General features: G+C 41.3%; 1 pseudogene; it reads right to left on the reverse strand.

Moving 5' to 3' along the window:
• On the reverse strand, positions 1-26,429 carry LOC107507425 (annotated as a pseudogene).

The following is a 26,429-nucleotide window of genomic DNA, read 5'->3' on the forward strand; positions in this document are numbered from 1 at the left end:
TCAAAGAATGCCACAATCCAGGTCTTCACTGCTGCAGTCTGGATCATAATGAATGTCTGAGGAAATAAGAGTCAACGCTAGGGTGAGGTCCTCCTGCAAGTGACACGTGACGGGAATGCAGCCTATCAACCACAGTAAGGGAGGCATCTCAAAATTCAGTTAAATGACACAAATCCAGATAAGACAAAAACATATATTTTTTAAAAATCTAGGCTAGGGATTTAGGCCTCATCTAACACTAGCAGAAATACAAATTGGCACAATCTCTTCTATAAACAATGTGTCAAGAGTCATAAATGACCACTCCCTGAAACCTTGAAACCAGTGTAATGGTTTCTCAATCAGGTTTGTTATAAAGCATCTCAAGAGGTGGAATGTCTTTGGGTGTTTTGAACTTGAAAAATTAACTAATGTCTATTCAATGAGACACTCTCAGTCTACCTGGATGAATTAGTACTGTGTGTAGACTATATATATATCCATGTAACACAGAAATAGAAACAACTATATGTTAACCATCTAAACAGAGAACTGTACAAGACAAATGCATTTTAAGGACAGTTTGCAGATATAGATTCTACAATCCAAATTGTAAATTATAAATATGGAATCTGTTTTTCTCTAGAGTTTTCAAAACTCAAAAACAGAGACAGAATGATAAGATATGTAGTACCTTTTATCCTTATGAGATACAAATTAGATTCCTCTGAGTCCAGGCCTCCGTTGTCCTCGACACACTGCAAGGCTTTATCCATTAGGCCGCCACTGCAGCCTTCATTGCCTCAAGGGTAAGAGCAGTCCACAAGGTTCTGCTCACTCAGTGAAACAAGTGTGCCAGTTTTCCAGAACATTTGTCCTTCAAGGGTACCAGTTGCACTAAAAGCCCAACAAGAACTACATTGACCCTGAAAAACAAAATTTAATTCAGTCTACAAAACAAATAGCAAGATTTTGTAACAGCTGATATATCTGAAAACTCTGAAAAATATTTCACTGCCTATTGTTCCACAGTCTACCACATCAAGGACAGCAACTCCTTTATGGCTTTATTCTTTTAGAGTGATTTGCCGAATACTGTTACACCTGATTCTTCACAGGAGTTATGTAGCCTTTCTGTCTCCAGTCCACAGATGGGGGAATCTCAGCAAAGACTGGTTCTCAGAACACTTCCCCCTTTCTGCGCTTCCAGATTTGAGGCCATTCATCACCTGCCTATATTTATCACAAGTTTTCAAGGAAAAAGGAAATAGAGTGTCGTAAAGCAAGAGATTATTTTAGTAAAATACTGAGGAGAGGAAGCACAAAAACTTAAGCCTCCCATACCACATGGCATTCATTGCCATGGTGGAGCTATGTTCCTGACTGTGCAGTTCAATCACCTTTTTCTATGCACGTTTTGAATTCTTATGATAAAAATGAAATCATAGTTCATATGGAGTTGTAAACTATTTTCGACCTAAGATTAAATTGATAAACATTCTAGAGTAAAATCAGAGCCATTATTCTTCTACTGTGGTGATACATACATAATATAAAAATGTCTGTTTTAAGTGTTTTTAAATGTATAGTACTGGCATTAAGTCTACTCGCCATTAGTGTGCAACCATCACCGCCATCCATCTTTAGAACGTCTTAATCTTCCCAGACCGAAATTCTGTCCACAATAGGCAGTAACTCTGCATTCCTCCCTCCTCCAGTCCCTGGAAACCACTATTCTCTCTTCTGTCTCTATGAATTTGACTATTCTGGCTACCTCGCATGAGAGGAATCATGTGATATTTGTCCTTGATTATCAGACTATTTTACTTAGTATAATATTTTCAGGGTTCAGCCATATCATAGCATCTGTCTGTTCCTTTTTTTAAAGTGAATAATATTCCATTGTATTAATGTAACATGTTTTGTATCTCCAGTCATCCCTAGATGAATATAGGGGCTATTTCCACATTTGATTATTTTTAATAATGCTGCTGTCCACAGAGTTGTAAAATTATATGAGTTCCAGTTTTCAATTCCCAGAAGCGGAATTGCTGAATAGTAATTCTATATTTAATTTTTTTTTATATTTCCCACAGTGGCTATACCATTTTACATTTCTACCAGCATTGTACAGAGTTCCAATTTGATAGGATTTGCAAACATTTTTTTTACACTCTGTGCCTTTTTATTAAGTGAATAGCCTTCTTCGATGAACAAAAGTTTTTAATTTTGATGAAGTCCAATTTATCTATTTTTTCTTTGGTCGCCTGTTCTTTTAGTGTTATATCCAAAAATTAAAAAAAAAAAAGAGTGCTATTAAATTCAATATCATGAGTGAATCCTTTCCCTTTTGTTTTTATCTAGAGTTTTATAGTTTTGACTCTTAAGTTTGGGTCTTTGATCATTTTGTGTTCATTTTTGCATATGATGTAAGGTAAGGGTCCAACTTCATTCTTTTGGATGTGAATATGCAATTTTCCTAGCACCGTTTGCTGAAAAGGCCATTTTTTTTCCCTCTTGAATGGTACTGGCAATCCCATACAATTTAAAAAATCAATTGATTAAAAATTTCTTTTTAGGTTTTTGAAAAAATAGGAGCTCTTCTTTCCCAAACACAACTAGAGGATGGAGTTCTCAGATGATTACAAAAATAAGTTGAATTTTAAATGACTGAAGATTTACAAAATGTTTTTAAAAATACATTATGAAATTCAACACAATCAATCATTCAAGAAACCTAAGTACATATTGTAACATGTTTTTACAGTGGCTCTTGGATCACAGCTCCATCAGATTGCACAGGGTGGAACCTTGCTACTGCATGACCACCTGCACGTTAGGCAATTGCCTGATAGGTGGCAGGTGCTGCTCCAGAGAATTACATCCTCTCTGTTTCTTGGTATGTGACACAATGCAGTGGAGAAAGCCTGGACTCTTTTTATACCAAATGTGCTCCAAATATAGAATGAAACCAAGAGATATATAAATGCCATAGGAATATGGAAGAAGGCAAGAAATTATAACATCTAATTATGTAAAACTTGTGAAATAATGTATTACAGAGACGCCCCATGGCTAATGATTTTGTTCTTATTCCTGCTTTCTCTCTCTCTCTCTCTTTTTTGTATTATTTTTTCTGGCTTTATTGAAATATAATAGATAATTAGGAGCTCATATTTACATTGTACAATTCGATGAGTATTTTTTTCAATTGTAGTTGATATACAATAATGTACCAGTTTCAGCTGTAGAGCATAGTGATCAGAGATCCACATAATTCACAAAGCTATTACACCACTAAATCTACTACCCTTCTTTCCCCTTAAATATTTATTACATTAGTAATCATTTTTCCTATGCTATACTCTACATTTCATGTCTACTCTGCAACTATCCATTTGTATCTCTTAATACTTTTGCCCTTTTTTTGCCATCCCCCAACCCTCTTTCCATCTGGTAGCCCTCAAAATATTCTCTGTATCTATGAGTTTATTCCCACTTTTGTTGTTATTGTTTTTGTTTATTTTGTTCTTTAGATTCCACATGTATGTGAAATCATGAGACATTTGTCTTTATCCAACCCATTTTATTCAATGCAATACTCTATAGGTCCATCCCCTTCCTTTTAGTCTGTGTGTGTCTTTTAATATGAAATGAGTTTCTTGTAGGCAGGCAGCATATGTAAGGGTCTTGTTTTTATTCATTCATTCATTCATTCATTCATTCAGCTACTCTATCTTTTGGTTGGAGCACTTAATTCTTTTCCATATGAGGTACTTTATTCCTGTTTTTTTTTAAATTAGTTCTTTTTATTCCTTAGATTCTGCATATAAGTGAAATCATATTGTGCTTATCTTTTTCTGTCTGACTTAAATAGCTTCTAAGTACATCAAAACAATATCTTCTTCCATCTCCTTCCTTTTAGTCTGTGTCTTTTAATCTGAAGTGAGTCTTTTGTATTTTTTCTTCTTAAAGAAGTCCCTCTAACATTTCCTGTAATACTGGCTTGGCAGTGATAACTTCCTTTAGCTTGTTTTTCTCTGGGAAGCTCTTTATCTGCCCTTCAACTCTAAATGATAGTTTTGCTGGATAAAGTATCGTTGGTTGTAGATCTTTGGTCTTCTTCATCCTGTCGAATATTTTTTGCCAAGCCCTTCTGTCCTGCATAGTTTCTTTTGAGAAATCAACTGCCGGTCTTATGGATGTTCCTTTATAACTAATTATCTGTTTTTCTCTTGCCGCTTCTAATACTCTTTCTTTGTATTTAACCTTTGGCATTTTAATTATGATGTGTCTTGGTGCATCAATTTGAATCCCTGATTTTTGGGATTCTCTGAGCTTCCTGAGGTTTTATGTCCATTTCCTTCACCAGGTGAGGGAAGTTTTCCATCATTATTTCCTCAAACAGCTGTTCAACATTCTGATTTTCTTCAGTTATTCCAATTGGACAGATATTTGGACCCTTAATAGTGTCCCATATGCTCCTTAAATTATTTTTATAGTCTTGGCGTCTTATCTCTTGCCATTGTGATTGAGTGTCCTTGGCTCTGGTAAGCTCTAGATAGGGCATTTGATCCTTTTCTTTATTCACTTTGTTTATTTATATTTTATTTCATTTAATATACTTCTCATCTCAGATAATGTATTCTTCATTTCAGACTGTTTCTCTTTTATAATTTCTGTTGAAGTTCTCACCAAATTTATCTACATTTCCCAAAAGTTCATTGAACATCTTTATAACCAGTGTTTAGAACTCTGCATCTGTTAGATTGCTTGACTCCATTATATCTGGATCTCTGTTCTGTTCTGTTTTCTGTTCTGCTTCTTTGTCTTCCCATTTTGGTTGCCTTCCCATGTCTGTTTCTATGTCCTAAGCAAAGCTCCTAAGTCTCACAGTCTTATTAGTGTGGCTTTGTGTAGTAGGTGTCAAGTGGCACAGTTGTGAGAGGGCTTCAGCTGCAGGCCAAACTTAGCCCAAGCCTCTACCCATCCTGGGCCACCTGTTAAAATTCAGCATACAATCCACAGATGCTGTGCTTATATTTGCCTCAAAAGGCCACACCGGAAACTGAGGCCCGCTGCTTCCAGTGAGTCTAGGCACTGCTCAGCAAAGAACACCCGACTCACTGAGGATATACTTGGATATAGGTAGGGCTGTGAGTTGGGGGATGCAGAGTTTCAGGGAATTCTCTGGGCAGAGCGACCTCTATTATCCAGTTTGATGACATCAGGGCTATGGTGGCACTGTGTTTGTGCACTGGGAGAGGGAAGGGCTGAACAGTGGAACAATGGACACTGACGGCACTTCTGTACAGAACAAGTCTTGCCTCGGTCCTCACAATGACAATGTCTCCCTGTAAGTCCCTGGTGACCCCTGCATGCACCTGAATCACCACTGGTACTCAGAACAAGCAAGTCTGTCACCACGAAAATCTGTTCATGGACGCAACCCCTTTCAGAGGCATCTCCTGCTGCCGCAGCCTCAGTCTCAGCTGCTCAAGACCAGGCACCCCCACGTCCTTTCCCCTCCTACCTTCTACCATTACAGGGTGATTTCTTGTATTTCTCCCTAGTTGTACAGCTTATTCATCTGGATCCTAGGCAATTTTTCCTTGCTGCTGTCCTTGTTTCTGTTACAATTTTGATTTGGTCACCAGAGGGATGAATAGAGCCTCTATCATCTATGCCAATTTTTTTCCTCCTCTGCATCTTTATTCCTGTTTTTGATACATGTTTTTTCTCTTAAAGAAGTCCCTCCAATATTTTCTGTAATACTGGCTTGGCGGTGATAAATTCCCTTGCTTATTTTTGTCTGGCAAGTTCTTTATCTGTTCTTGACAGCTTTGCTAAATAAAGTATTCTTGGTTGTAGATCCTGGATTTTATCATGTTGAATATTTTGTGCCAAGTCTTTCTGTCCTGTATAGTTTGTTTTGAGAAATCAGCTGCCGGTCTTCTTGGTGCTCCCTTATAGGTAACTACCTTTTTTTCTCTTACTGCTTTTAAGATTCTCTCTTTATATTTAACCTTTGGCATTTGAAATATGATGTGTCTTGATGTAGGCCTCTTTGGATTCCTCTTTTTTGGGACTCTCTGAGCTTCCTGGGGTTGTATGTCTATTTCTTTCACCAGGTTAGGGAAGTTTTCCATCATTATTTCTTGAAATAGCTCTTCAATATCTTGTTTCCTTCAGCTACCCCTATGACATGTATGTTTTTACATTTAATTTTGTCCCATAGGCTCCTTAAATTATTGTTATAGTCTTGTCATTTTTTTTTCTTATTCTTCTGATTGAGAGTCCTTGGCTTCCTCATCCTCTATACTAGTGGTTTGATCCTCTTTATCTACTTTGTTGATTATCTCTAATATACTCTTCATCTCAGATAATGTGTTCTTCATTTCTGACTGGCTCTCTTTTACAATTTCCATTTCCATTTTTATGTTTTTTATCTCTTTGTTAAAATTCTCCCTGAATTCATCTACACTTCCCCTAATTTTATTGAGCATCTTTATAACTACTGTTTTGAACTCTGTGTCTGTTAGATTGCTTGACTCAACTATTCCTGGATCTCTGTTCTGTTCTCTCATATGGCTTCTGCTTCTTTGTCTTCCCATTTTGCCTGCCTTTTTGTGTCTGTTTCTATGTAAGCAAAGCTCCTAAGTCTCACAATCTTGTTAGTGTGGCTTTGTGTAGTAGGTGTCCAGTGGCACAGTCCTGGGAGAGGTTCAGCAACTTTGGTTGCTGTTTGTTCTGTGTTTCTGTCACGACTTTTATTTGGTAGCAAGAGGGATGAACAAAGGCTCTATCGTCAACGCCATTTTCCCCCTTCTCTCCTGCTCTTTACCTCCATTTCTTTGCCAGATAACTTAGATGAGTACTAATTATAAAAATGGTCACATTTTAGTCAAGTGACCAGGCCTTAGCTCCACCTTTGATAAAATGCAGTTGGCAGATTTCCTGATTCCTTAAATGCAGCATCTATGAATGTTTATTCTTATGTGCATCTGTCTAGATTTCTTTGGCTCACTAGAAAAACAATTTATAATTCTTTATCCCATATCTGGAAGTTTTAAACCATAAGGGAATGAAAAAGTCTAGCATGGTGGTATTCAGGACCCTGAGGCCACCTAACACCTCTTCCCAGTGTAACAATTCCTCTGATTTGTTTAAATTCAGTGAACCAAGTCTTATTCTTACAAATCATTATCCAGACAACTGTCCTTTTAAAAAGTGGTGTGTTACCGCTTGTAGTTTTATGGAAAAGAGCCTGTTTATTACTTGCTATTCATGTGAAGCCACATATAAAATAACTTATTTTTCTGAGCTACTATAATTGCACTTCTCCTGTAGGGTTTAACAGCCAATTCATTAAGCAAATCAATCAATATAAATTAATTAAGCTCTGTTTGGGCTCACTGTCTTTTTCTTTGTATAGTTTAAGTGTTTTTAGAAACAATCTACATGTCCCTTTTTGGACGATTTTTTCAGGCTCAGCCTTTCCATTTAAAATATAAAATTGCCACAGTAGTCTTGACTTTACAGCAATGGGCACAGAACGTGATTGATGTATGTCAGTAAGATCATGGCGAGTATCTCGGAGCAGTAGGTGACAAGGGAGCTGACCTGTGGCGCTTCTCCCCACGTCCCTCATCCTCACCCATAAACTCTCCTTTGGAGGCCAGAAGGTCTCTTCTGCAAATCCCACCTGTGTTGTACCATCCACTTGACGTCTCCTCCTAGAATGGGGAAACCATCTGGCCCAGGATGCTGTTTTAATAGAATCACTTAAGGGTGGTAGTTGTTGCTTCCTTGCATCAGAAGAGTGTGTTCTACACTGAGCACCTATACAGTATATCATCTGGCTGTGATAGCAGCAATATAAAGAAAGAAAGTGGAAACTGGGTTCTTTAGTGCATCATATGGTTTTGAGGATAAAGTTTAGATGTGCTTAACCCACAGCTATAGGTCTACTTTAAGGACAATAAAACCAAGAGGGTGAATAAACTACCCATGGGAATTTGGGGGACACAAAAGACAAAAGAGAAGACAAACCTAAACCACCAGAGTAGAGTCAGTAACTCAGGAAAATGTCCAAAGTTTATACTGAGATTTTCTTATGTTACAGGACATGACCACAGTGAATCCCTCTTGTAGTCCTGACTCATTTTGTTGGACAAACAAATTGCACTGACCTTGCTGACTTGCCAAAAAGAAGTTATTTGCTGAAAAAAAACTTTTCAAGGACTGTGCAAAAAATATTTCTTCCTCAGTAATAGAAAGAGAAGTTAATGAGAAGCCAATGACTTGTAAAAAATAAATTCCCCTCTAATTATAGTTCTTGGTAAATAACTAATGTTCACCTGAATACCCCTTTTTTCCTACCCCTCTTTTAGAAGCCCCTGCACTTAGTCCTCAAATGGGACACTTTTCAGGTTGCTACAAGAATCTGTGTTCCCAAACTGCAATCCAGGACCCCAATTAAATGCTTTTCTTGCCCTGTAGATTTGCCTTTTTCTCTCTGTCAATGTTTAATATTGGTTTTGGTTTAGTAAGTTTGTGATTAACCTAATTGAGTGATGTTGTCACACCTGTGTGCCCGTTCTTTCCACCTATACAATCTATTTCCTTGTTGCCATCATTCTTGCTATGTGACCATCTCTACCATCCGTCTCCAGAAGTTTTTTTCGTCTTGCAAAGCTGAAACTACATTTTTACTCTTCATGAAGGTTTCTACTTCTGTGCTCAGATCTCACACCGCCTTCTCAGTTTCACAGCCTGGCTGGCATCTAGCTGCTGTTTGTGCAGAAATAGTCAAGTACAGCCCTTCGCTCTGGAGTGGCTTTTCCGGGGTCACATCATCAGGGTTTAGTAAGAGCATGTGGCTCCAGACATTGTTGGAGCCCAATGTAGTTGTATCTTTTCCAGGAAACCTGCAGTTGTCATTGTAAATCCTCTTCTGCAAAAACACCTCCAGAATTCCCACCCAGAGTTCTGATTCTTTTTTGAAGGTGTAGCATCCAGTTGCAACCAATCGGAATTCTCAGAAATGCCCTCCAGCCCATGCCACAGGGGCTCTGCATCCCTGGGATGCTTTTGTGCATTGGGAGACCTCTGGCACCCAGGGCAGCCCAAGATAAGACTTTGTACCAAGGGGCAGCCACAGCTCAGAGGGGATGAGGAACATGCTGCCCAAACAGCTCTACATGGTTCATAACAACTCTAAGAAAAAAGGCCCATAAAAGTTTTTCTTTTTTTTCTGGCTCCTAAAACTGGTGCCTCTTGATTCTCACTGTGGCCGCAGGAGGTGCACTGTGGTCTGGTTTCTCCCCTCCTGCATGAGACAGAGCCAGCTACCCAGGGTGGGGTTCTGCCAGACAGTTTCAGCCTGACCGGGGCTCATGGCACTGGAGATGCTTAACGTCTCCTGGAGTGGCCCCCATGACATTTCCCAGGACGGGGCAGTGAGTGCTATGGTCCTTAAGCTCTTCAAAGTTGGGTTGCAATGATTTCTAGGTGTGGCTTCAACATTTCGGGAGCCCAGGTGGCCCCATAACCTTAACAACAGGTGCCGTCCTTGGACCTGCATAAAACGAAAGTATAAACACACCTGTAGCACTTTCGTCTTATTTGCCCAACATCCTCCCTCTGCCCCTTTCTCTTTTTGGGGGAGAACGGCTCCTTCACGGATGGTCAGTGGGGCCAGGCCAATTGTGTGACTCCACCTCCCCAACCACCATGTCCTGCACTGGGCGGTTCCTTGGCCCAGGCTGGAGCAGTCAGAACCCTGCTCTGGGATTTTACATACAGACACTGCCAGAGGCAAACCCCTTGCCTCCGGGTTCTAGCTGTCTGGTGCTGTATCCCTGTGATGTGAACACTCTTTTGATGTGGGAGAGAGTGAAGCGACATTCAGGAGGGAGTTGACACCAGAAAAGGAGGTTCCACAATTTCAACCACAATTTCAGTATCATTCTTTCTAGGCGTGTGTATGTGTAGCTTTTAGTTCTATTTCATTAATACTTCTTTTCTCATTGTAAAAGCGAATCATATTTATTATGGCAAATTTGGACAAAATAAAAATGAACTGTAGTCTCACCACTGAGAAAATCAATGTTTTAGTCTTTTTCTTTCCAATCTTTTCTTTTTTGCCCATTTTTTAAAGCAATCTTGGGATTTTACTAAAATCAAGATTTGTCACTTAGGAGGGGTCCCCAACCCCTGAGCTGCAAACCAGTACTGGTCTGTGGCCTGTTAGGACCCGGGCCACAGACCAGTACTGGTTTGAGAGGCAGTTCAGTGAGCAAAACTTCATCTGTATTTGCAGCTGCTCCCCAGTGCTAGCATCACCACCTCAGCTCCATCTCAGATCATCAGTCATTAGATTCTCATAGGAACACTGGACCCTGGTGCTATAAAGGTTGGAGACCACTGACTTAGAGCTTTTGCCACTTGCGGTTCCCATGCAGGTCAAATCTAAAGTTTCTGTTTGATGGTCTGGAGTAGTGTGGTCCATAGTTAAAGAATGGCAGAAATTTACGTGTATTTTGCAGTAAGTTTTCTCTTTTTCCTGCAGGACACCATTCCCTGACCTTTGTACAGAAATAGAAAGCTTCCGATGTTCCCCCGCTGTTGAAACTCTCTCTGGATTTTTGGTTCACCCAAAGATAGTGGAAGAGGCCGCTTTTCTATAAAGTAAGAAGACATGTAAAAATATCTGGACTCCTTTTACTCCTCTAAACCATTCTCAGTTTTAGTTATATCAAGCATCTAAATAAACTGGCTTGTCTCCATCATCAGGAGATTAAGTTTAATGACTTTCTGGATTTCAGATTGGTTTGTCCCACTACATGGAGTCCTGGTAAGTGATAACAAAACAAAGGAAAATAATTCCTTTTGAATTAAAGACTGACACACTAATGTAATAAGAAACAATTTACTTTAAAAAAATAAAGAGGAGAATAAAAAAGAAAAAGAAAACAAAAAACATTTACTACATCATATAGATTTAGAAAAATTACCTATATTAATATATATATTCATTTTATGTATATATATATGATAAAACATTAAAATTACTTGCTTCTCAGGAGAGAAGAATAAGAACATATTTCCTTAATCAATTTAAAACTCTATTACAATTTGAAATCATTGCAAAAAACTTGCTCCATTTATTTTCTTTTTTAGACTTAAAGTGCAGGAAGTTATAAAACCAGGGTCTAAATCTGGAAAACTATTTGCTATGCACAAATGATAATGGACTGCACAAATGACAAATCATGAGTTAGGAGTGTTCTGGATTCTCACAAAGATCATTACCCTACAGCTGTGTCATCCTTCTACCTGAGACGAGAGGGAATGATGAAATGTGACAGTTTTTAGGCAGCACTGTTTTTTTCTATCATCAGACCATGCAACTGGACCTCAGTGCCTGGCTGTGGTTGACCAGCGGCACCAGCAGCCTTGCCCTGCTGTTGTCAATCTTATAGCTGCTCACCCACAGGTGGATGTTCACATCTCACTCAGCATTCTACTGGGGGATCCACCCCCAGAGGTTCACCTTGTGAACGATGCCACACTGTAGAGGGCGAGGTGCTCCATGGGGATGATGCACACACCCTAACAGACCTCACTTGTCCTCCTCTTTCATCCAGGAGTAGTGTAAGTTGTAGGCCTTGAATAGGGAGGGGAATTCCCCATAGTCCTGCTGCTCAGGCCCTGTGTGCAGATGTCCATTGCTTCTAGAATTTGCAGGAGCTCCTCCACATCACTGTTGGCCACCAGCCCAGGAATGCTGCAGGGTCTGTGGGGTCTTTATGGAGAGCTGCTTCCCCAGGATATTGGTGCAGAGTCAGGGTCCAGGAGTAGCACATCCTGAACCATTTCACCCTGCATTATGTTGATCTCCCAGAGGAGACAACAGAAGGTCACACATAGGAGAGTAAATAGACAGAAGCACCAGCTACTCAGAGTACTAAAGGACCTGAATAGTGACAAAATATGTGCAGATGTTATAAGGAATGATGCAAGGCATTTATATATGGATGGATCTCAAAAATCAAGTACTCAGCCAAGAAAACAGACTAGAAGGTAATAAGAGAGATTCTGAAAAGACTACAGATTTTGTGGCAATGTATGAAAGACGAGAAAGAGAGAGACAGAGATAGAGATATGAAATGAAATTTAAAAAGTAATTTTTGACTGGATTTTGAATCCCAAAATGAACACATAAATAAAGAAAAACAGTCGTAAAAGAAATTACAGGACAAGTGGCAAACATTTGAATAAGGACTGTATATTTAATAATAGTATTATATCAATGTTATGTTTCTGGACTCTTACAATTAATTATATTGTGATTATGTGGAATAATGTTCTTCTCCTTAGGAGATACAGGTTAAATACATTGGAATGAAATGTCATGATGTTTGAAAAGTAATAAGCAAATAAAAAAGAGAGTGAGGGATAAAGCAAATGTAGCAAAACGCAAATAATAGGTTAATTTAGGGATAGGGTATGTGAGGCTTTATCGTACTATGCTTGCAACTTCTCCGAAGGCTTGAAATTACTCAAAAAAGATTTGGATGTTATAATATTATATTGTTATGTAAATTTTAACACACATAGGTAAAAAAAGGTCTGGGAAGATATGCCACCATGACACCGGTTGGCCCTGAAAAGGATGAGAGAGGAAAGAGGGTATAGGTGATGGACAGACAGGACAGTAGCTTCGTCTGTAACATTTGTTTCTTTAAAAAGCAAAAGCAACAAAGAAAAAATGCAAAAAAATAGTAGCAACTTCCCCTTCTAGAACACTTACTCCAACCCTCTCTTTGCTCCCTGTTCTTGGCTACTTCTACAAATAACGTTGATCCAGTTTGGACTCTGTTCCCACAGGGAGGTGGAGGTCTGGGCCTGTTTGCACCAGCAATTCTTTTCTACACATACTCTGCTTTAAATCTTTGAGTTGCCTTCTGCAAATGATTCTATTCAAAACTGAGCCTTAGAGCAAGAAGCAAGTGTCCATTTAGTTCATGATAAGGCATTTGATGGACACCATCTGCAATTCAGTCCTAGAAGGACACTGCCAAGTCCTCAGGGCCATGGATGACTGTTCCATATTGGAGGAGACCAAAGAGACAAATGGCGAAGTGCCACGTGGGGTCCTGGGCCAGAAAAGGCATCAGAGATAAAACCAGTGAAATTTGAATAAGACCTGAAGGATAATTTAGAAGATAATGATGGTGCCAAAGGAGGGGTTGGTGGCCAGTCACAGTGGGGACTACTTAACTTGGATTCTCTTCCTTTTGTTTCCCCTGTGTTTAAATCTTCGTCTATTTACTCACTGAAGTCTCGAGGACAAGGAAGAATGCGACGCCAAATGAAATGTATTATACTGTAAAATCTAGAAAGTTGCTGGTCAAATACCAGAAGATAAGAGAACACTGTGCCAAAAGAGTGAGTTTATTAATATGGTTAAATCACTTTTAACATCCAGTGGCATCTTATCATGTGAGCTATGATCCTTCACCTCTCCTCATTCTTGGATTAAATTACCTTTTACAGTATTGCTGCTGGGGCCAGGAGATTAGCCAGCAGTTTCGCTGAAGTCAGAGACTGACATGATCACTGTTTGAGATTCTATTTTCAAGGTCACTGACTTCTGGGTGGCTTCAACTTCATTTCGAGCCTACATGATCCACACACACTAGCCACAGGGTGAGACGTGGCACCTGAGGTTGGAGAGGCAGCTTCAGGTTTTTAAAATTCTCAGAACTGCTTCTGGTGTTTGATATTCAGAACTGCTCTCCTAGGCCCACACTAGCTCACGTCGTCTCCTGATTTCTTTCACGTGATGGAGGAATGTGCACCTCTGCCCTTCGTGGAGATAGGCACATGATGCAGTTAGAACAGGGCTCCCAAGCCCCACCCCAGTGCTGAGTGTCACACAACCAGGAGCAAAGTTTCCCATTTTGGGGTCATTTCTGGCCATCGCTACTTGCTCTGTCTTTGTGTCTCAGGATATCCTCTTATCCCTGCTGTCTCTTGATTACCTGTGGATCCAAGAGGTCTGATTGGAGCTGGTGTCACCTATGGAGAGCAGTCACCCTGAAGGCTGCGGGATTCACAGCTCAGCACCAGGGGGCCGGGGGGACAGGAGACAGGCCCGGTCACCCAGGGCAGTGGGAACTATTTTCCCTAACTGACAGAAGCTAGAAAACAAACCACCCAAAGCAAAACAAAACAACAGCTCTTATGGTGACTAGGAGAGCAGACACGGCAGTTCTGAAAATCACTTGAGGCTGTGTGATAGTCACACGTCTGGAGATATCACCGTAGGTGAGCGGTTTCCACTCTGCCTCCCCAGGCTCATACTATCTTCAGACACTGGAATGTGGATGGAAGTGAATTCCTGGAGCCCCTCCAAGACCCCTGCCTGGTCTCTTGAGCTGATATTCTCTACTGTGGAGCTGCTGGGCTATGGACCTGGGGTCCCCCTGGCTGGCCAGGCGGTTCAGCTGGTCCTGCGACAATGACGTCAGCTGGTTGGGCCTGTTGAGCTTCTTCCCGGAGAGCAGTGTGAAGATGATTTTCTCACACAGGTGCGTCATTGGAGGGCAGACCTAGAACACACGGGACGGGCACGTGCGCGATGGCTGTGGGGACTCAGGAGCAGCCTGAGTAGAAACCATGCCCCCTCTCGCCCTTTGGCTGAGGTAGCACTTTTTTGGCTGAGCCCTGGGCAGTTCTTTTTCAATGTTGCCCTTAAGCAGAAATGATCAAATATAAACTTCTGTGGAGCCTTTCATTTCTCTTGCTCATGTTAAATGTGTGATGAGGTCACAATGATGTTTTTGGAATCGTGGGCTGGATCGACCAATGTTCCCCAGCTCCCAGTGTGCTACCCCTCCCCCCTCACTCAGAGTGACAGTTTCAGCAAGGCGATGGGCGCATTATGAACAAATACAGAGGAAAAAGAGAGAATCATTATTGATAATAGAGTGAGGTTTTACCAGTAAATTAGGGATAATGGGACTGTTGTTGAAATATGATATCAAATTTGACCTATTTTTGCTAATTGGCTCCAAGTAGTTATTTAATCTCTTACTTGGGTAAGTCAGTCAGTCTATGTTACAGACACATTTAACCAACACACCTTCCTACCTAAAAACCGCTAAAGTCAGCCATACATGGCACTATGTCATTCATTAGGAAGTCCTCTCTGGAATCCTGTTTCTATGCCAGGTACACTCTACTCCTTATTCAAAGATCAAACTTTCCAAAATAAAGGCAATTTATTTGGTGAGTTCTACCTGCCTGACTTCAGGAATTGGAGGGCAGCTCAAAACCCTTCAGGAAATCCTCATAGCCCAGGGAACACAAGCCCTAATCCTACCTGCTGGGGAGGCATTGAGCACACCTCACAGAACACTGCTGCCTATCTGTGCCCAGTGGTTCTGTGGCCAGGTTCCTCTGAGGTCCTCCAGACTCCTCCTGCCTACTTCTAGCCTGCGGACTGTGCCGCATTGGGTCCCCCAGTGGAAAGCCAGGGCCGGGCTTCATGAGAGAGGAGAAGGTTTCTGAAAGTTCCCAAAGCACGTTGGAATCGGAGCCTGTGTTGGAAGTGCGGCATTTCCCATCAGGGCAGCAGGAAGCTCTAACTGGAGGAGGTGTCTACTTCCAGATCCTTTCAGGTGTTGAAAATTGGCCATAAGCAAGATGAGAGTGCTGAATCCTAACCACTAGACCATCAGGGATATTGCCATAAGCAAGATGAATGGAGATATTACTTACCAGGGGTGAATGTTGAGCAGCAGATAAATCTCTTTATCCAGGGGAAGCAGTATGCCACTTGACATGTGGTTCCTTCAGTTTAGCTCAAGTGTTCCTGGGCACAATCTTCATATCCAAAGAGATTTATAAAAATTTCAGATCACAGATCTGAATAGTTTTCTTTATCTCTCTCTCTGTTTCTTTGTCTGTTCATCTATCTGTTTGTCTGACTCTCTCTCTGTCTCTCTCTGTCTCTCTCTCTCTCTTGCTCACACACACACACACACACACACACATACACACACACACACACACAGAGTCTCTGTCCCCACCCCTCCAACAGTGGTTCAGACTCTAGTAATCTTAACCCACAGCAGGAGAGAGCTGCTCTCTCTAGAGATGACACTAAGAACTACAGGAGAAGCTGACCTTGAACTAGAAACACTGGCCTAGTTCACACACTAAAGCTGAACCTAATTATTATTATTATTATAAATTTTTAAAACTTAGACATTTACACACCTAATTATTATAAACCTAATTATTAAATCTGAAGAACTGTTTGCTTCAGAAAAGATACAACCCATCTTATATCCCCAAGTTGAGCCAAAATGACAGTGGAAAATGGGGAATGAATGCATGACAATGTCCTAAAAATGGGGTCATAAGCATCATTAATAAGCACTGGCCCGAGAGCCAGACACCTCATGACTTCCCATCTGTGTGACTCAGGGCATCCTACTTGACCCCTCAGGGATTCAGGAAAATGGTGGTAGAAATACTCTGCAAGGTTTTTGTGGGTGAAACGAGGTGTCACGTGTGTTGCATTTTGGCCAGTTAGTACTTAATAAGTATTAGCATTATGCGTTAGCAACATTACAATTACACAAATTATCAATTGATTTTGTTTATTATTGCTTCCCTAAATTTCAATTTCATTGCAATCCCTGCCCCTCAATGCTCCCCAGACATCCTTCCTTGTGGAGAGAGGAATTACAGAGACATACAAACTTTAAAACATTGGTTTTCAACTAAAGAAGAGATATATCACCTTGGTAATATCATGTACAGAAAATGAATCTCAACAAAAACCTTCAAAATTGACATTGTTTCAGAAACTTCCTGAAGGTCTCTATTTTTATCTTTACAAAATTTAATTCCCTCATTCTTAAGGGGGTTCAGGAGAAAGAGTACTCCAGATTGCACAGTCTCCTCATGCTCACTGCAGGTGTTTCTCCTCGTGGGAAGACAGGTAACAATGCAGCTCTGGGTGTGAATCCACTGAGAATCTCATGTCTGGAGAAGATGAGGGGCCATGTGAGCAGAGGGACCAACCATGAAAACTACTAAGGAGCCTTTCTGAACCTCCAACGAACTTCGAAGTGCACGGGATCGGTGCTTCCACGCAAATCCAATGTTGTTGCTCTGTATCCCCGCATCAGTGGATGTGCCCACACATTCCAAGAATAAGGCGTGGGGCGAAGTTGCATCCTGGAGGTTAACGTTTGCTCTGTGCTACCTAGACCTGTGTTAGTTCAAGCCCTTCATGTCCACGAGGGCTGAGTCTCCAAGCAGAATGCAACACAATTCTGCTATTTGCACATTTGTGATTGTGGACCTTTGAGGACCCTGCTATCACTAAGGCAGTTCACAGTGTGCTGGCCAATAGTGGGTGGACACGAAGCCCTCAGTCAGGCCAGACAACACCTGAAAGCCACCAAGGCAGTGTGATCCAGTCAGTTTCAGGGCCAAGTGACCATAACTAAGCCACTTCTCATTCTCTAACCTGACACCGGAGCACGAAAGCAAGAAACCAGATGAGAGACAAGGACCGGGACCTGCTATCTTGGAAGCCAGGGGCGAAGGCGGAAACATGGTGGAGATGGGAAGGGGGAGGAGTCTGGGCTGCGTCTTCAGAAGAAGCTCCCGAGCAGCCCACACTTGAGAGATTCCACCAGGGTGGTTTTCCAGATGTGAGAGGCCGAACAGCTCGTTTGGTTCTCGGCTGAAGGTTCTATGTGGGTTGCGGTTGCTGGATGCAGAGTCCCTAGTTCACATCCTGAGCGTGAATAAAAGAGGGCCTGTTATTCACAGAGAAAGAGAAGCTTGAAAATATCAAATGCTGATTCTCATGGTTCAGATCCCCCAGGCTGCACACCCCTGCTATCCGACTTTCACCAATGTTGCAGATACATTTAGCTGAGTTCTTATTTAACATTTAGAAAATTCATGTCAAATGCACATCACGTGCTTTTCACCATTTTAACCATTTAAAGTGGATAATTCAGAGGCTTTCAGTACATTACAGTGTTGTACAACCAGGGCTACCATGCAGTTCTAGAGCATTTTATCGCCTCAGAAGGAAACCGGCAGTGACCAGCAGTCACTTCCCACTCTCCTCTCTGCCGTGGCCTCAGCAACCACCAATCTGCTCTCTGTCTCTATGGCTTTTCCAGTCTCCATTGCATTTCGATGCATAGGGACCTGGGTGGAGTAATTCCTGTACGGCAATCATATTAAGGATGAAACTGGGTCAGCCCTGTTAGACTGGCCAGGGGTGCCTCCCCTCCAGTGCGGAGGGGTCTGGTTCCTCTATGGAACTGTGATGTGCAAGATGACCAGAAGGAGGGCATCACCAGGTACAAAGCTGAACGCTGGGGAGAAGCGGCTGGGGGGACACAATAATCCTTCCACTTTCTTCTTTCTCAGGGGTCTGCCAACACTGGATAATTCACAAATTTACTCACTCATTCATTTATTCATTCATTTTAATGAATCTAATTTTAATTTTAACTTTTGTATTTCAATTGCAGCTGACATTCACTCTTATTCTATATTAGGCTTAGGTGTACAGCATAGTGGTTAAATATTCCCACCCCCATCCCCTGCACCACCCTGATTAATCTAAAACCCGTCTGACACTATACAGAGTTATTACAATGTTATCGACTATATTTCCTATGCTGTACTTCATATCATTGTGGCTGTTTTAACTACCAATTTGTACATCTTAATCTCCTCCCCTTTTACACCCAGCCCACAACCACCTTCCCATCTGGCAAGCACCAGTGTGTTCTCTGTATCTGTTACTCTTTTTCTGTTTTGTTTATTTTGTTCTTCGGATTCCACATGCAAATAACATCATATGGTAATTGTATTCCTCTATTTGACTAAGGTCCATCCATGTTTTTGCAAATGCTAAGATTTTATTAAACTACTAGAAGAAAACATAGGCAGTACTCTCTGACATTACTCTTAATCATATTTCTTCTGCTGTATCTCCTCAGGCAAGGGAAATGGGAAAAAACAAACAAATGGGGCTACATCTAACGAAAGACTTTTTTCACAGAAAGGATACTATGAACAAATGAAAAGATAACCAACTGAATGGGAGGAGTTTGCCAATAATACATTTGATAAGGGGCTAATATCCAAAGTTTACTACAATTTCATCCAACTCAACATGAAAAAGAACAAGCAATCAATCAAGAAATGGGCAGAGGACCTAAATATACATTTCTGCAAAGAGGACGTACAGTTGGCCAACAAATGTATGAAGAAATGCTCATGCCACTAACCATCAGTGAAACACCAATTAAAATCACAATGCAATGTCACCTCAAACCAGTCAGAGTGGCGATCATCAATAACTCAAAAAATAGCAAGTGTTGTTGAGAATGTGGAGAAAGGAAACCATCATTCACTGTGGATTGTATTGCAAATTGGTGCAGACACTATGGAAAACAGTATGGAGATGACACAGCAATTTTACTTTTGGGTATTTACCTGAAGAAATACAAGACACTAATTCGAAAAGCTATATGGACCCCTACGTTCACTGCAGCGCTATTTATAATGACCAAGATGTGGAAGCAACCTAAGAGCCTCTCAGCACATGACTGGATAAAGAAGAAGTGGTACATATACACAATGGACTGTTACTTGGTCATAAAACACAAACTTTTTTTAATGGAAAACAAACATTTTTGAAGAGCCTCTTATGTGCTAAGCACAGTGCTGGGAATTGAAAAGACCAGAACTGCCCAAGATCTGTGGTCTTGGGGACAGAGAGACCTGGGAACAATCTGACATCAAATATAACATGAGTGCTTTTGATGGGGGTGCTATTGACAAGGTCCTCTGTGCACCCAGAGAACCAACCTTAAGGTCTACACAGCGGGGATGATCACACCACCATGGCTCCATCCTGGTCTCAAAGGGCAGCCTCATTTCCACCCTTGTCCCCACCACCATCTCTTTAACAAGGACCTGTTGGAGCTGTGACGTGCAGCCTGAGGTGAATTCCTTCTCTCCTACTCCAATGAACCCCTCTGCTTTACTTGTTATGTTCCATGCATTCCACCCAATGTATCTTGCTATGATCTCTACCGGAAGTATCCTCCCTAACAGGCTTAGGCCACCAGTAATTTCCATTGCGACCCCATCAGACTACAGGGTAATTGTGTGATGCTTTTCCCCTCTAGACTAGGAGACAGTGTGAGGGGATAGACTATATCCACAGAACCTGGCTAAGGTAGGATGCTAGATAAATAACTTCCCTCAAGGTGATCCATGCAAGAGCAGATCACAGGCAAACGCCTGCCTTTCTGTGACCTGGTGGAACATTGCTTTCTTTCTAAATCCTGGGAGATACTGATCTGCTACTGATCCCTTCCACTTGAGCCGCTGTTAACTTTGCCCACTAATGACTGAGCAAGTTCATGTAACAAACTCGCAACTTTCCTACAATTTCCTACCCGCTTTCTGCAGGAAGATCCCTTGTCTGGCTCACTAAGATTTGTGCTGGCTGGAAAATTACTGTTTGGCTATCGCCCATGGGAACATAACGCTCTGACAATAAGCTTTCTGCTTCTGTACCCCACGTTTGTACAACCGACCTGTAGGTTAACAGTTAGTAAAAAGAAGAAAAATAGACTTGTGTTTTCAAAAAGGATGAAGAATGAGGTTGAGGGCTTAAAAACCCTGTACTTCTTCATTTCAGGGCTGCTTAATTTGGGGTCTGCGTACCCCTGGCAGATCCAGCTGGCTGAATACAGAGTGTGTTTCCTATAGCTCACTGATTTCTGGTGGTCCATGTGTCTATCGGGGCTGGCGGCTACAACAGATTCACCTTGGAGAATCTGATTACAACCGAATTTGACACAGAGGGACACCACAGAATTCCTGGCTTCTCTCCCTGCCTTGGTGGCCACAGTTCTCCTTTTTCATCACGAGATGGCGCAGAAGGGCCAGGTGTCGGCCCACACTGGTGTCCTGGAGAAGCGGCTTCCATCAAGCTAAGACTGTGTACTCTTCAATGCAGGCTGTGATTTTGAGGCAGAGAGGGCAGAAGGAAGATACTGACTTTGTCTTGGTTAGCTCTGAAGGTGTGAGAATATCGATGTCTTCGGAGAAGGAGCACAAAAGTCCACCTATGATCAGGTGCCCACTGCAGTAACATCACCAGAAAAGTGGAGAGTTAGGACTATCTTATTACCTAATTCTGGCTCATGCCTTGAAATACTTTTCTGCGTGTGTCCCACCCCCACCCCTGTTACCTGAGGTGTGGCTGGGAGGCACACGAGAGGCCTGGGGCGTCTGTGGGTGTGAGACTCTTGCTCACAGGGTTGGGAAGAAGAGAATGCCAAGGAGTCAGAACTCTAAACCAGAACCCGACCTTCTATGTGGTTGGGAAGGTGTCTGTGGGAAATTGGGAGGCTAAAATATACAGTATTTTTCTGTTAGCTTTAACATATACTTTTGTGGGTGAAAAAAAAATGGAGTTCCATGCAAAATACCCTCACAGGATGATCTGATCCTACTTTTGTAACTGGGCAGGTCATGGTGAGTAGTCATGCCCCATGAATATAACTTCCTGGAAGGCTTATCTTGCTTTAAGCAAACCTGTCCATTGTGCCTATGACTCTAGGTTAACACACCTTTGAAATGCCTTCAGAGCACTCCTAAAGCCTACCACTATCAAGAGAGAACAAAGTCTTGCCTTGCTGTCTCCACCTGCCTGTAATCTTCCTTAAGATCCCTCCTTAATTTCAAATGCATGAATGAAACTGCAAAACTGTTATTCTCCAGAGCCATGGAGATCTTGGTTTCTGGCATATGTCATCCTTATAAAAATTATACAATTATAAAATCTTATAAAAATTGTCTACAAGTTTGGATATTTCTTAAGTCAACAAAGTTATACCAAATCAGATTATGTAGCCATTTAAATAAATAAAGAGTTAACCTTGAACAACACTAGTTTGAACTGCAGGTGTCCCCTCGTACTCAAATTTTTTTCCTATAAATACTATTGTTACTAACTACTTCCCAAAATACAGGTTTGTGTGCTTGATCCGCTGCTAAGCCAAACCCCGAGACACTGGTGTTTGGAGTTAGAGAAAGGTTTATTCAATTTGGCCAAAGAAAGAGAACTGGAGAGCAAGATCTCTCAGATCCATCCTTCCTCAAAAAGCCAAAGTACGGAGTTTTTATGCAGCTAGGGAGTAAGAGAGGGGCGGTTTCAGGGAAGTGAAAAGAAAGTCTGTGTGGCTTCAGTCACAGGTAACACTTTGTGCAGCTAGACTCCTGGGCATCAGCAGCTGGTCACAACTTTCTTAAAGGCATTCATTCTTTCTGCAATACAAGCATAAAATCTTGCAACTCTAAAGTTAGCTCCTCCTGCTTGACAAAGAGACAATACATCAACAATTTACAATTATATTGTGAGAACAATGAGTGCTAGGTTGAAAAACCAAGCTTCTGCAAAATATCCAATAATTGTGCATCTGCGATGTTATCGTAAAACAAAAAGCAGAAACTAGATATCTTATAAACTTTGTTATTGTATAAACTATCATCTATCATCATTTTGCTATATTTTTCCATTACCTCAATCAAAGTGTGCTTCTAAACATTTCTCCTGGAACTTGCTTTCTAGGCAGGCATCAGGAGGTGATAACATACCTTCTTAATCATTCACTATGAGCCACGTGTCAACCAAAGGAATGAAACATTTTGTTAAGACCTATATACTCTTATCTCTAGACTCTATGATCTAATGCCTAAACATGTTTACTATTTTCTGTCAGCTTCACTGTAACTGTATTTTGCTCCCTATGATCTTAATAACTTTTTCTTTTCTGCATATTTAATTTTAAGGATACACTATTATGATACATATGATGTACGAGCTCTGTGTTAATCAGTTGTTTATGTGATCAGTAGGTTTCCAGTCAGAAGCAGGCTTTTAGTAATTAAGATTTGGGAGAGTCAACATTACACACAAATTTTCGTAAGCAAGGGTAGTGAGCACCCCTAACCCCGTATAGCTCAAGGGTTCATTATATTTATGCTCATGTATTTGTGAGCATTTAAAATCATGGAGATATGGTTCAAATAATGTCAAATGGAAACACAATGCATGAATATTGCATGTACAAATAAACAATGATGTTACATCTACACACTTAAAAATTCTGCATTAAATTCTAAGATCAAAGAGTTGATCTTCCTGTATGTTGTGGTGGTTTTCCAACTCCTCTGCCTAAATTTTGACATAATCAAATGCTTACCTTTTTATTTTTTTAAGACATGCTGACAGAGATGGAATCCACTGTTGTCACTGCCTTCATAATTGCCTCTTCTCACTTACAGATGTTCATGAAATCAGTGTCACTGGCAGCAGAATACTTAGTTTTGTATTCGCAAGATTCATTCTGTCACAGGAAAGGAGAAGACTTGATTTCTACCACCCACCACATGCAAAACATAAGTTTAAGACAGTTTGTAGCATAATGATCTCCAAGTCAAGTTTGTTATAAAGCATCCCAGAGGGTGAAATGCTATCGGTTGTTTTAAAATTGAAAAATCAGCCGCTGTCTTTTTAATTAGACACTCTCGGCCTCACCTGGTCATAAGACATTATTCATTTTGGAGAAATTTAAACTATGTATAGAATGGTATGTATATCTCCCCATAACACAAAAGTAACAACAGCTACATGGTAGCCATCTAATCAGAAAATTGTGCAAGGTAATAAATTGTATTACCTTAGAGTTTGCAGGTATAGATTCCACAAGGTAAATTGTGAATTCTAAATATGGTATATATTTTTTAAAGTGTTCGTATTTCAGAAGCAGAGCCGGAATGGTAAATAAGAAGCTCCGTTTACCGCACGTGGTATGAATAGAACAGCTCTGAGTCCAGGTCTCCATTGTCCTTAACATACTGGAGAGCATAATCCATTCGGCCACCATTGCAGCCCTCATTGCCTTGAGACCGAGAGCAGTCCACCAGGTTCTGCTCACTCGGAAGAGTAAGTTGGCCACTTTTCCAGACCATCTCTCTTTCAGGGGGACCAGTTGCACTAACAAGCTGACAAGAACTGCCCTGACTGAAAGAAAATGAAAAATATCTGTCTACGATGGCAAGTTGCATATTGTTCAACACTCCCATAGAGGATACAAACTGGTTTCAAAAACATTTATTTTTATTTTATTCCAGTTTTATTGAGAAGTAACTGACGCACATGACTATGTAAGTTTGAGGCATTAAACATGAAGGTTTGCTTTCCATATATTGTGAAGTGATTACCACAATATTCAGCTACCATCTATCTTCTCATATGGATACAAAAACAGAAAACAAAGACAAAAAGAATGGAGGGAAAAAAGGTTTCTTCTTGTGATGAGGTCCTTAAGATTTATGCCTTAATGACTTTTCGATGCATCACACAGAAGCGGTAGTTACAGTCATCATGTTGTCCATTACATCCCACGTACTTATTTATCTTAGACAACTGTGAGTTTCTACCTATGAACAGCTTCCTCCAATTCCCTTCCCCAACGTGGTAGCCACAAATCTAATTTCTTACTTTATGAGTTTGTTTGATTCGATATATGGGACGTCACACAATATTTGCCATTCTCTGCTGCCTTATATTTCACTTAGCATGATGCTTCCAAGGCCTATCCATGTTGTCCCAAATGCTAGGATTTTCTCATTTTTTATGGCTGAATAATGGCAATTTCTTTTTCGCTTTACCCTTGGAGAGAGATCTGCTACATGTTTTCACACTCGATCCCTCACCGCAGTGTGTTGGGGGCCCATAGCCGATGCATGAGATTAAGACTATGCTGGATGAGTAGGCACATGTCGCACACACGGGGTTGGCAGGTAGCTCCCTTGCAGCCCAGCACCCACTTTGAGGAAGTGAAAACCCCAGGATTGTTTTCATCGAAGGCGCAGTTTCAATGCACTCACACAGATGAAGTGAAATCACAAGTTTTATTCCTTAAAAATTCCAGAATTGTGGGAAGGTGAGGGGAAGGAGCACAAAAGTGCTAGTGTAAGGGAGGCCCTCCATCCAAGGTCACAAGAGACCAGGTTAGCAAGTACCTATTGCTTCAGAGGTGGTTGAGTGAAGAAGATTCGCCTTTCTAAGGCTCAGCATCGGGTGTTTATTTTTAAAGCTGTCTGGGAAAATCCAAGCCGGAGCTTGGGATGGGAATCTTAATCTCGGCTCTTTACTTAAAAATCTGGACTCTGGGTGTGAGCAGGGTTGTCGTACTGTAAAATGGCTAGGCAGCAAGTCCAAAGAGCTATTTCCTCATCGCAGGCGTTACATAGCCTTCCTCGCGCGAATCCACAGACAAGGGGATCTCTGCAGGGGTGCTTTCCCCTTTTTGTGCTTCTGGTTCTGGAGTGAGTTCATATTTCTCCAGTGATTTGACAATGGCCTTCAAAGAAGAGAAAATTAAATGTTATAGTGCAAGAGGTTACTTTGGTCAAGTAGTGAGGAGAGGGAGCAGAAAATCTTTAGCAGTCCATGCCACACTCACCATGTCACTAAAGGCACGCACTGCTGTGGTGACATTCTGATTTTCCTCGCTTTCGTCTTTACCGTGAAGATGCTTTTCAATCTCTTTGGCAATTTTCTCCAACACTGCTTTCTTGAGTGTATCTTTAAGCTAGAGAAAAACATAGAGCCTATCATTTTTATTTCTATTTAAAACCAACACATCTTCGCCAAGGAGATTTGCACACAGATAGGAAGAGAAACCAGAGTCAGGGACGCCTTTGTATTTCTGGGAGTTGTACTCAAACACACACACACACACACACACACACACACACAGGGATGCATGCCCCACCGTGCTCAGTAACAGGTGCCATGAAACTACAGCCTTGGTAAGAGCCGGCTGCAAGAAGCTGTTCTCTGCTGTACACTCCCTAAAGCTTAGACTATTGTCTGCAGGGATCCTCTGGACAATTTCAGAAGTTACCGACCTTGTCAAACACTCCCCTGAGGTCTGCCTTCAGCAGGTTTAATTGTGCATCTGCACTGTGGTCAACTGTTGGAGCAGCTGAGGCTATTCCCAAGCAAAGGAGAGTCACGAGGATGTAAGGATTCATGTTCCAAAAACCTAGGAAGGAAAAAGAAATGTCTGATTAGAACAAACCTTCTAACTGGCCATCCTCTTTTCTGCTGAGTCGCTACAGCCACTGCGGTGAGATAAAAGCACTTAATTTATCCTCTCAAGTATTTACACGAGGACTGTGGAGGAAGGCGAAGGGCATGGGTGGAGAAAAGCAGATGGTGGATGTACTGGATTCAACAACTGAAATGGAAGGCGGCCAGACAAGGACTCTAGGAATTGAAACAGCAATGTGCAGTG

This window comes from Rousettus aegyptiacus, unplaced genomic scaffold, assembly GCF_014176215.1.
Source record: "Rousettus aegyptiacus isolate mRouAeg1 unplaced genomic scaffold, mRouAeg1.p scaffold_m13_p_3, whole genome shotgun sequence".
NCBI lineage: Eukaryota > Metazoa > Chordata > Mammalia > Chiroptera > Pteropodidae > Rousettus > Rousettus aegyptiacus.